The following is a 9,642-nucleotide window of genomic DNA, read 5'->3' as shown; positions in this document are numbered from 1 at the left end:
CAAAAAAATAAAGATTAAGAAAAAAGCGAAGAATTTAAAAAATTTAGAAAATAAAAAATGAGAGGAAAAAATAAAAATAAAATTTGAAAAATATGAGGGAAAAAAAGAGAACTGATAAAAATAAAAAATAAAAGAAAAATAAAGGTTAAAGACAAATGAATTAAAAACAGGAAAAAAATAGATAATGCTTGAAAAAACAGAAAAAAAGGAAAAAATAAAGGTTGAGACAAATAAATTAAAACATGAAAATAAAATTAAATAAAAATAAAAAGTAAAAATAATAAAAAATAGAATAATAAAATTAAAGGAAAAAATAAAAAAGTAAAAATAATAAAAAATAGAATAATAAAATTAAATAAAAAAATAAAAAGTAAAAATAATAAAAAATAAAATTTGAGAGATAAATAAGTATGAAAAGTTTAAAGAATATATTTAAGGTGTAGAGGAGCAAAATGATACTTGTATTATACTTATACTTAAAAAATAAGAAAAGTTATTTTTAATGACATTTCTTATTAGAAGTAAATATCTAAAACACCCATGTTTGAATATATGTCATGCAATTACTATTTCCCTTCTCCCTTAAACCGATAAATAATAGAACCCAGCAAAAATAAGTTCAAGCAGCACACAAGTAAGGGTGTGCAAAAATCGAATCGACCGATAAATCGAACCCATAAAAATGCTATTGGGTTATTGGTATTGTGTTATTGGGTTAACGATTTCTTATTGGTTTTATAAAAAAATTTATTGGGTAAACGGTTCGATTTTGGTTTTAGCTTATTGGGTTATTGGTTAAACCGGTAACTCAATAAGAATACACTAAGTTACTGTTTTACCCCTATTTATGTAATATATATATGTGTGTGTGTGTTATATACACTACTTATTCACAGTTCTGTGATTCACAAAGTATTAACCTATTCAGGACAATAAAGACACAATATAAAATACGAGTATTAGCATATTGGAAAGCTTGAAGCTTTTATTAGCTTTCAACAATTAAGATTCAATTTTTTTCCAAACTAACATTCAATTCAAGTCTAAACATTCTTGTAAACTAAAATGCATTGCATAGAATTTTGATGGTAATTAGGATTTTATTTTTTTATGTTAGTTGTTACTATTTCTATTTTATGAGTATTTTTTTATTGGTTAAATAAAAAATCGAACCGTTAATAATTAAAAATCGATAAACCGAAAAACGATAAAAAAATATCTTATTGATTGATTATTAATTTTACATATTTAAAAATTAAAAACTGATAAACCAAATCAATAACATATAAAATCAAACAGAACTGATCAATGCACACCGCTATACACAAGCACTAACAACAAATCAACGATATCAGCATCACAATTTCAAAGCAACAGCTTCGGTAAAACCCAGCAGTAACGACAACTCACCAGCCAACGTTCAATTCGTACCGATCAGTAGGAATCCAGCTCATCCAACCTCATTTACTCTTGAATTCAAAATTTTCCCTTCCAAATTTCAAAATTATCCTCAAAAAACCCCTCTCCCCCTCCACTGTTCAAAAGGAGGTTTTCGGTACCAAAAAGAAGGGCTGAAAATTTACTTTTTTTTTTTTTTTTTCATTCGGTGTTTGGTCCTGATTAATCTGGATCGCACGTGGCAGCGCTCCCAACAGAATTTCTCCATATTCAGGATCGAACCTCGATATCTGGTTAAGAGTGGAGCAGTCCGTCCAGTGCACCGCAACCCATGTTGGTGCTGAAAATTCACTTTACTCCGCTAGGATTTTGGACCTCGGTCCCCAGCCTGGAGTTGTGAGAATTTCGGCTCAATTTGCAGTTTTTCTTGCTGTTCTCTAGTGAGGAAAGAGGTGGAAGTTGAGCCTTTCAACTGGCCATCCCAGTGACTGCCCATAAAAAGGTAAAAGCCCATTTATATTTTTGTTTCTTCAATTATGTGTTTATTCTGTATTTTAGTAGTAATCTTCAGGGGTTTGAGATTTGGTTTTAATAGCAAGAGTATTAGTTTCTTTTAGGTTTGTTTCTCTTATATGCCAATATGTTTTCACTAAATGCTTTGAACATGACGTTTAACACTAGTAAGTCTACCGTATCATTCTTTATGATCGAACAACAAAGCGTGATTTTAAGTTATGATCATCTCTATTAGGTTGGAATGTTTTACAGTTTTCCTTACTTTACCTGAAGTATTTCATTCCTTTCCTAGCGTGGATATATATGGTGTCGTAACTTATTTAGCCTCATTTCGTTTGTGATTATCCCTTGATAGTGTTATCTTTTGATTTCTTCACTAAGCAATTGTATGAAACTTAAGATAATAGTGTGCTAAAATTATGAGTCTTTCCCTCAGCTAGTATGAAGTTCAGAAATAGATGCCCTCTGTTACTGTTTGTCTTCTTGAGCCACGTTAATATATTCCTTTGTAAAGAGATTCTTGATCGAGCCACAAATATGTCCCTTGTTCTGTCGATTGTCTGAGTATGTTCTAAATTGTTTATGAGTTCTCTGCTTTCTTTTTCCTTTCCAAAATCAGGGTAATTGTTTAAAACTTTATGGCGAATTTTTTGCGAGTTCATTTCATGTCTTTAATTTTTTTTTTTCCTGTCATGATCTGGATTTAGTAAATAAGCTTGGATCAATCTTTTTTCATTAGTGGAATTTGTCTCATGTCTGTTTGGATATGCTCTTATTGGAACCGAAGTGAAGAGGGATTAGCATGATAGCATATTTCAAACTCAAATAAAAAAATCTTATTTGGTTTAGTGGCTGATCTGTTGGTTTCAAAATAAATGCTTTTCCGAGATGTTTAGTTTGATTTGGTCACAACTATACTCATATATTATCCTGCTACCTGTTACAACATTTAAGTTTTTGTGGAAAAGTGATAGAAAACATGTTGATACATTTGCCTAATTGTTGTCATGTAGCTGCACCCTTTGAAGATCACGTATAATTGCAATTTTAATGAATTGTTTGCTGCATCTTTTGGCCAATAACCTTAGTTCAAGATTAGATATTTGCTATCTTTAGACCTTTGTTGCCATGACACTTTGAAATGCTCGACTATGGGATGATTGATTTCACACATGATATATTACTATCTTTTATTTTTTTGTATTACTGTTGACTTCTTCCTTTGACAAAATAATTTCAATTTTTGATACTCAATTCCACTTAGCAGGTTTTCTTTTTTATATTTTTTGGTCCACCACGATATGATAATTAGTTCAATTTGTTGGTTCGAATAAATATTAATTCATCTTCCCTATCGTCGAAAGACGAGGACTTACTAACTCTGCTGGTGAAGTGGTAAGAGATTGTACTAACTGGGAGTTGGATGTTGAATGTCTGAACCTATATTATAAAAAAATATAGCGCAAAAAAAGAATGCAATCTGTACTTTGAATGTACTGATGTCACGACCCAACTAGTCAGATCGCGCAGGCACCTAGTAACACCTGCCCTAGATAGGAGAACACTCACAAATCTAACATTTATTTAATGCAGAAGTTAGAACCATTCATTTTAGACGAGATAATCTATTAACTAAATTTTAAATAGTCCTTTATTCAATCTATTAATCTAGCTAACATCAAATATAAGTCCAGTCTAACACATTAAATATTTAAAAGTGATGCATAAAGTAATCAAGAATGAATCCCCAGAAACTAGCCTAAACCTATACAAGAGCACTAGACAAGAGATAGAAAAGTCCATGACACATCATCCATTCAGAATATAGAGGGCACGAGTTGCTGCTGAATGATCATCGTCACAACTAGAACTTCAACTGATCAACACCATAGCTATATCTCCGATTGGAGATATGGTAAGTGTAGTATCAGTACAACCACACGTACTGATAGGCATCATCAGCCGACTAGACGTAGAAATGAATAACATTAATAAAAAAGAGAGAAATCATAACATCAAGTAAGGTTTCAGTTTCTAAATCCTAGATTTGAATTCATTAACACCAAACTTACAACATCTCTGTGACTTATCTGCCATTTAATATTTTCTTATATCTATATTGTTTAGCCACCCACACTAACTTATGCCCTCTTAGCACTTAACTAATCTATTTTTCGATCTAAATTAATTGTAACTCCCCGAATCTGATACCCGAAATACTACATGGTGCTCATAACCCCGAACAACCACAAGCTAACCCATGAATGATATCTGTACCTGTATACTATATGACTTCATGTAAAATATGGAAATAAAGGCTAAAAGGCCATAAGGTTCAGAGATTTGATAAAACATAACATCTGAAGATATGGTATATCAATACCAAAACAACTGAAATAACTGTTACTGAGCGACTGTATCTGATAGTCTAGGTTCTGATGGAACTAGCTGAGTTCCGTACTATTTTGAGTTGACTGTATCTGACAGTCCTGAAATCTGAAGAACTAGCTGAGTTCTTTTACTGAGATTGAATGACTGTATCTAAGAGTCTTGATCTGTAACTGAAATTATGGGAAGTAGTCATCTAACCGAGATGCCCCAAATAATGCATTATAGCTGAGTTGGGGTCCAATCTGTAACCCCAATTAAAAGGGTATCAATACCACGCCACCGATAATGACAAAGTTGTGGGTTACCTTCATCTGACAGTGTCCCCAAAAGAAAATGGTGGGACCCTCATCTGATAGCGTTTATCCACCTCATCAACCCTCATCTAACAGTGTTGATGTCTCAACCTATGCTGGTTACATAGTTCTGAAACGCAAGGATGACTTCTAAGAATCACACCCTCATCTGACAGTGTGTGTTCCCATCCTTGGGTTCACTCAGTACTAATTCCTACTCCCATCTGAATAGAAATTAAACATGGATTACTGAACTGAACCGGACTGAATTAACTGAGTTCCATTGATTGGCGAAATACTACTGAGATTACTGAATTTCCGAGATTTCTGAGTTTACTAAAATTTCTCGAGTCACATGACTGACTGAATTTCTATGACCTTGGCTCGACTGAGAGTATCTTGAAAACATGACACTGGATCTAGGCACACAACTAAATTATCGGGTACAAGTACCCCCGAACTCGATAGTATGAAACTGACAAAGCATGACTTTCTTGAATACATGACCAACATCACAATCCATAATACAATAAGTTGGAGATTTCATGAAGTAGAAGTTCTAAAGCACCACAAGGGTATGTATCCATAATTCACTAACTAAGATATCTCATCAAACATTTGACATGCATAAACTTGTACATGATTAGGGATTTCATATTATCATACTAGTATGGCACTTTTCCTTCACATAGGCATTTAATCGAATACATGGGGAGCATGCTTTGGTTATACAATCATCAGCACATCTAATAATTATGGATACATCAATCAACGTGTAAATTTAAGGGTTTATCATAATTATTATGCAAATTACCACATACTAGGGTCAATCATTGGAATATGCAATTTCAAACATGAATCAAAACCCCACAACATCATAAACATGAATTTCAATTCTATTTAAATCATGAACATTCATAAATACATAAATCTTGTATTTTGAAAAGAGATTCTTGAGCTTCATGGGTGAAAGGGACCCATGAATCAACCCATGACATACTTGGGTTGTGAGTTTCTTGAAGTTCTTGGACTTGAAGAACTTGGAATCTCTTAGTTTCTTGAAGAAGGATTTGGATCTTGTTCTTGGGGATTATCTTTGAGAGAAAACCCTAATTTAATATTGTAGATGGATAATGAACTTATGAGCCTCGGTCTGATATAATTAGGGGTTAAAATGGGTAGAAAAGACCCGAATACCCTTTTAAAAATGACTTTAAAATAACTGAACAAACTATGCGACGGTGGGTGCGACGGTTCGTCGCTGGGTTGATAGTCCGTCGGTCCTGACCGTTGCACCTGGAAAGAATAGGGGTTCACTGTCTTTACTGCGATGGCTTGGGCAATGGTCCGTCGCTAGCTCAATGGTCCGTCGGCCTGAGCCATCGCCCTTAGGTAGAAGGTGGTCTCACTGCCTCTGCTGCGATGGTTTGGGCGACGATCCGTCGCTAGCTCGATGGTTCGTCGGCCCTCATCGTCGCACCTGGACAGTTTTGACTGCTTTCTGTAAAACGGCCATAACTTTCTACCTCGATACCGAATTTGGACGAAATTGGTATCATTGGAAAGCTAATTCAATTTTCCACATGACAAAAAGTGAAAATCTTAAAAATTCCACGTATATAAAAGTGGATTCATCTTTCAAAGTAAGTTTCTAACATACTCGGGACGATTTCAAGCTAGGTAGAAGTACGGGGTATTACACTAATCTATTAACCTGATTTCCACTATCTAACTCACTCTGGGTTGGATCTTCATATCTAACAAAACTACAACTTAAGGCAACCAGGAATGGGATCAAACCCTCCCAGTACTCCGCTAATGCAACACATTACAATATCTACAACTACTAAGGCACTTATGACTTGAAAATCCCCACAGGAAGGGATAATACCATACAATACGCTCTTGTAATTACATACTTAGTTAACATTGAACTTGAATTAGGATGTACATTAGATTCACAAGGTGATACTATATTTCATCAGTTCTTCCAATAGATTGATTCACTCAAGAATTCAATGATAATACATAAAATATTATAGAATATCAAAGCATATGAATGAATGTATGTATGCAAGATGTGCACATCATTTCTTCCTTTTCTCAACCTCATCAACATCATAAACATTACCAACCTCATGAATATCAAAAAATCATGAACATCATGATTTCAATAATAACATCAACATCCCCATTATCTCACCCCTACAACACTAAAATATATGAATATGCACTGCAATCAATAATCACAAGCGTTGCTTGAAAGCAATCACTGTTACCATTCCACATATAATTATAAGATATCAATCCTAGTATGGTACATATACCTAGGTACATACATCATTAAATCCTTTACTCTACACCTCCGATCTTATTGAGGGTTTACACTTAGACGTAGTTACTCGTCCTATTTATTTACAACTCTCATTCATGTTCCCAACCTAATGCTAAATTCCTTCCTATACTCTATTTGTAAGTCTCACACTAGCCTTACATACCTGCCCCAATTTTGATGGATCTTACCCACTTAAATCCACTTATAGGTCGCCTAAAATTCTCTCTTAAGTTACCTTCATCCCCTACCCCTTAATTAGTTGTGGTTAGTCTCTTTCAATGCAAGACGTACTATCTATTTTGCCAAGAGCACCCTCTATCACTCCCCAGCTTAATACTACTCTTTTTTTTTTAACACACTTAAACTACACCCCGCTTATGAGCTATAGTATTTTCTTAGCTAGTCACGATTCTCACAAGGATCAACCCATTTTATACCATAGTTATTACATATATAGGGTGTAACAACAATTAATCACACTATTAAAGCCTACTGGGTTTTCACTATTTTTGTTCTTCTAATCACCGTGCCCTATTAAATAAATTTAGCCCAATTCTACTTGCTACAATAAACCATAACCTACCTCATAGTCAAATTCTAATGCTATTGAGAGAAGAAAGTTTTTTTGCTAGTGCTAAGCGCCTTCCTATGTTGGGTTCCTGTCGGGTGTGCCTCAAAATTGCTCTTATGAATCCTTATTTTTGAAATCTCATTGTTGGGGAATTGGGGCTTATTATAGTATTTTAAGGGAAAGGGGAAACGTGAGTAAACAATAAAGAAAAGGGTTTTTAAAATTTCCTCACACTGGCTACTGTCGGGTACCGCCACATCATTTTTATTTCCTGTACAGTAGTACCACTGTAATGGTTATCCTACCGTTGCAGTGGTAGGCTACCGACCAACCCAACTTCTTTTGGGGCTTTTTGCCCAATCCCATTTGGGCGTCGTTTACCTTTCTATTTTAATTTTTTCTAGCCCAATTTGAGCATATTATTTATTATAAATTATTTGAGGGCATTTTTGCACGTATTAAAGGTTTGGGTCATTATATTTGATACCAATTCACCCTCTGTTCATCCCCAAATGGTCCTATGGTAAAGTTTCAGACACTTAACAAGATTACTCGAGGGATTGCAACCATAATACGTCCCTAAAAAGAATACTGCAATAATTTCTAGTGCACTTGTGTACCTCAAAATAATAAAATAACATGTTTTATCCTCAAAATATGATGACATAAGTCTTGTCCTCAAAGTATAAGTATTCATCAAACTCGGATGTTGAGATTATAGGAGTTTATGCTAACCACTAAAATTTGATGTCGCCCCAATTAAACCTCCAAAGAAGTATAATGCGGTCGTTGTCAAATAAAGAACCCAACAAAGGTTGGGGTCAACCCACAGGCAATAGGACAAATCTCTATCAAGAACTGCTGATGTAGTTAGAAAGTGCAGAAATTAAATGGAGGGATTTTGTGTGAATAGTAGTTGCAGTAACAAACTTGAAACTTTAGGTGAAATCAATATGAGACTAACACTAGAATTGTGTTCCCCGACTTCCTAACTCCCTAGACTTATCGTGCTCTTCAAACTATCTCGATGCCTTGCATGTAGAGTTTAACAAGTTATGTATTACCAATCGTCTCTCGACACCTTTTGGTGAATTTCACTCATCTCCTCTCGATCTTAGAGTGTCGCATTACTAACCTTTGTTTTGGATCCCAAATTAACTAACTCTACTCGATCTCAAGTCAATTAGATGAATATTGTTAGCTTCAAACTATTATTATGCAATTCTTTTCCTATTCTCTACCTCCCTTTCTCTAGTTAGTATCGAATACAAACAGGTTCTTAGCATCTGCAGTCACCAAGAAAGTAATCAATAAGAAGAAAACCCCAATACATGCATAAACACCAATCAAGAAAGACTTTGCACTTCCTCTACTTACTTATTTCATCAGGATTCCCACAACCCTAGTTAAGAGGTTTAGCCGTTCATGTTTACAATAATAGCTATGGAATTCATAATAAAAAGCATATGAATAATCTTACAATATATTAAGAATGAAAACCAGAATCTCAAATTATAGAAGTCAAGAACAAGAATTCCAAGATCAAAAGTGTATCTCAGAACTCAATATAATGTTGTAAGTATGTAAAGTGTGTAAACTAATGACAAAACATCAATGGGGTATTTATTGTTACATAACAAACCCTAAGAATCCTAACCAAAACAAAAATGGAAAATAAGGTCAACAGTGGTAACGCCTCTGACAATGAGTGGTCTGACTGACGATTATTTGTTGTCAATTCCATATCTTGGACTCTAATGCTCTTGGTGATGACTCTTTAGGTCACTAGACGAATCATTGCCTGACTCATTATCTCTCCAGTAACTTTTTCAATTTTCAGAACTTAAAATCCATATTCTCAATACAAGGGTCACTAGTTGTATCCTGCGACTCATCCCAACATTGTCTCCATTGATATCAAACTTGTATTCTTTCACAACTTTGCCTCTCATTTGATCATAACGACCTTTAATACAACTCATAGTTAGGTCCTACAAGTCGTAGCCCGTGCTAACTTCAGTATTCTTCTTTTATTTCTTCATTAGTTACCCAGCGACTTGGACGATGAGTCGTAGCGTCACCCAACGACTCGTTGTCCAAGTAGGAGACTATAATTCTGGAGCTTTTTTCCCTTTATT

At 34.4% G+C, this 9,642-nt stretch overlaps 1 long non-coding RNA gene across 5 annotated transcripts in view; it reads left to right on the top strand.

Moving 5' to 3' along the window:
- Positions 1-1,320: 1,320 nt before the first annotated feature.
- Positions 1,321-9,642, top strand: part of LOC107867909 — a 58,861-nt gene continuing 50,539 nt past the window's right edge. For 3 of the 5 annotated variants that reach the window (XR_001673429.2, XR_001673431.2, XR_007055174.1), the window contains exon 1: positions 1,321-1,900. This is a non-coding gene — a long non-coding RNA (uncharacterized LOC107867909). The remainder of the gene's footprint in view (positions 1,901-9,642) is intronic. The other 2 variants (XR_001673430.2, XR_007055173.1) reach the window with 1 other exon arrangement.

Source organism: Capsicum annuum, chromosome 4 (genome assembly GCF_002878395.1).
Source record: "Capsicum annuum cultivar UCD-10X-F1 chromosome 4, UCD10Xv1.1, whole genome shotgun sequence".
NCBI lineage: Eukaryota > Viridiplantae > Streptophyta > Magnoliopsida > Solanales > Solanaceae > Capsicum > Capsicum annuum.
This window is presented reverse-complemented; position numbering and strand designations above follow the sequence as displayed.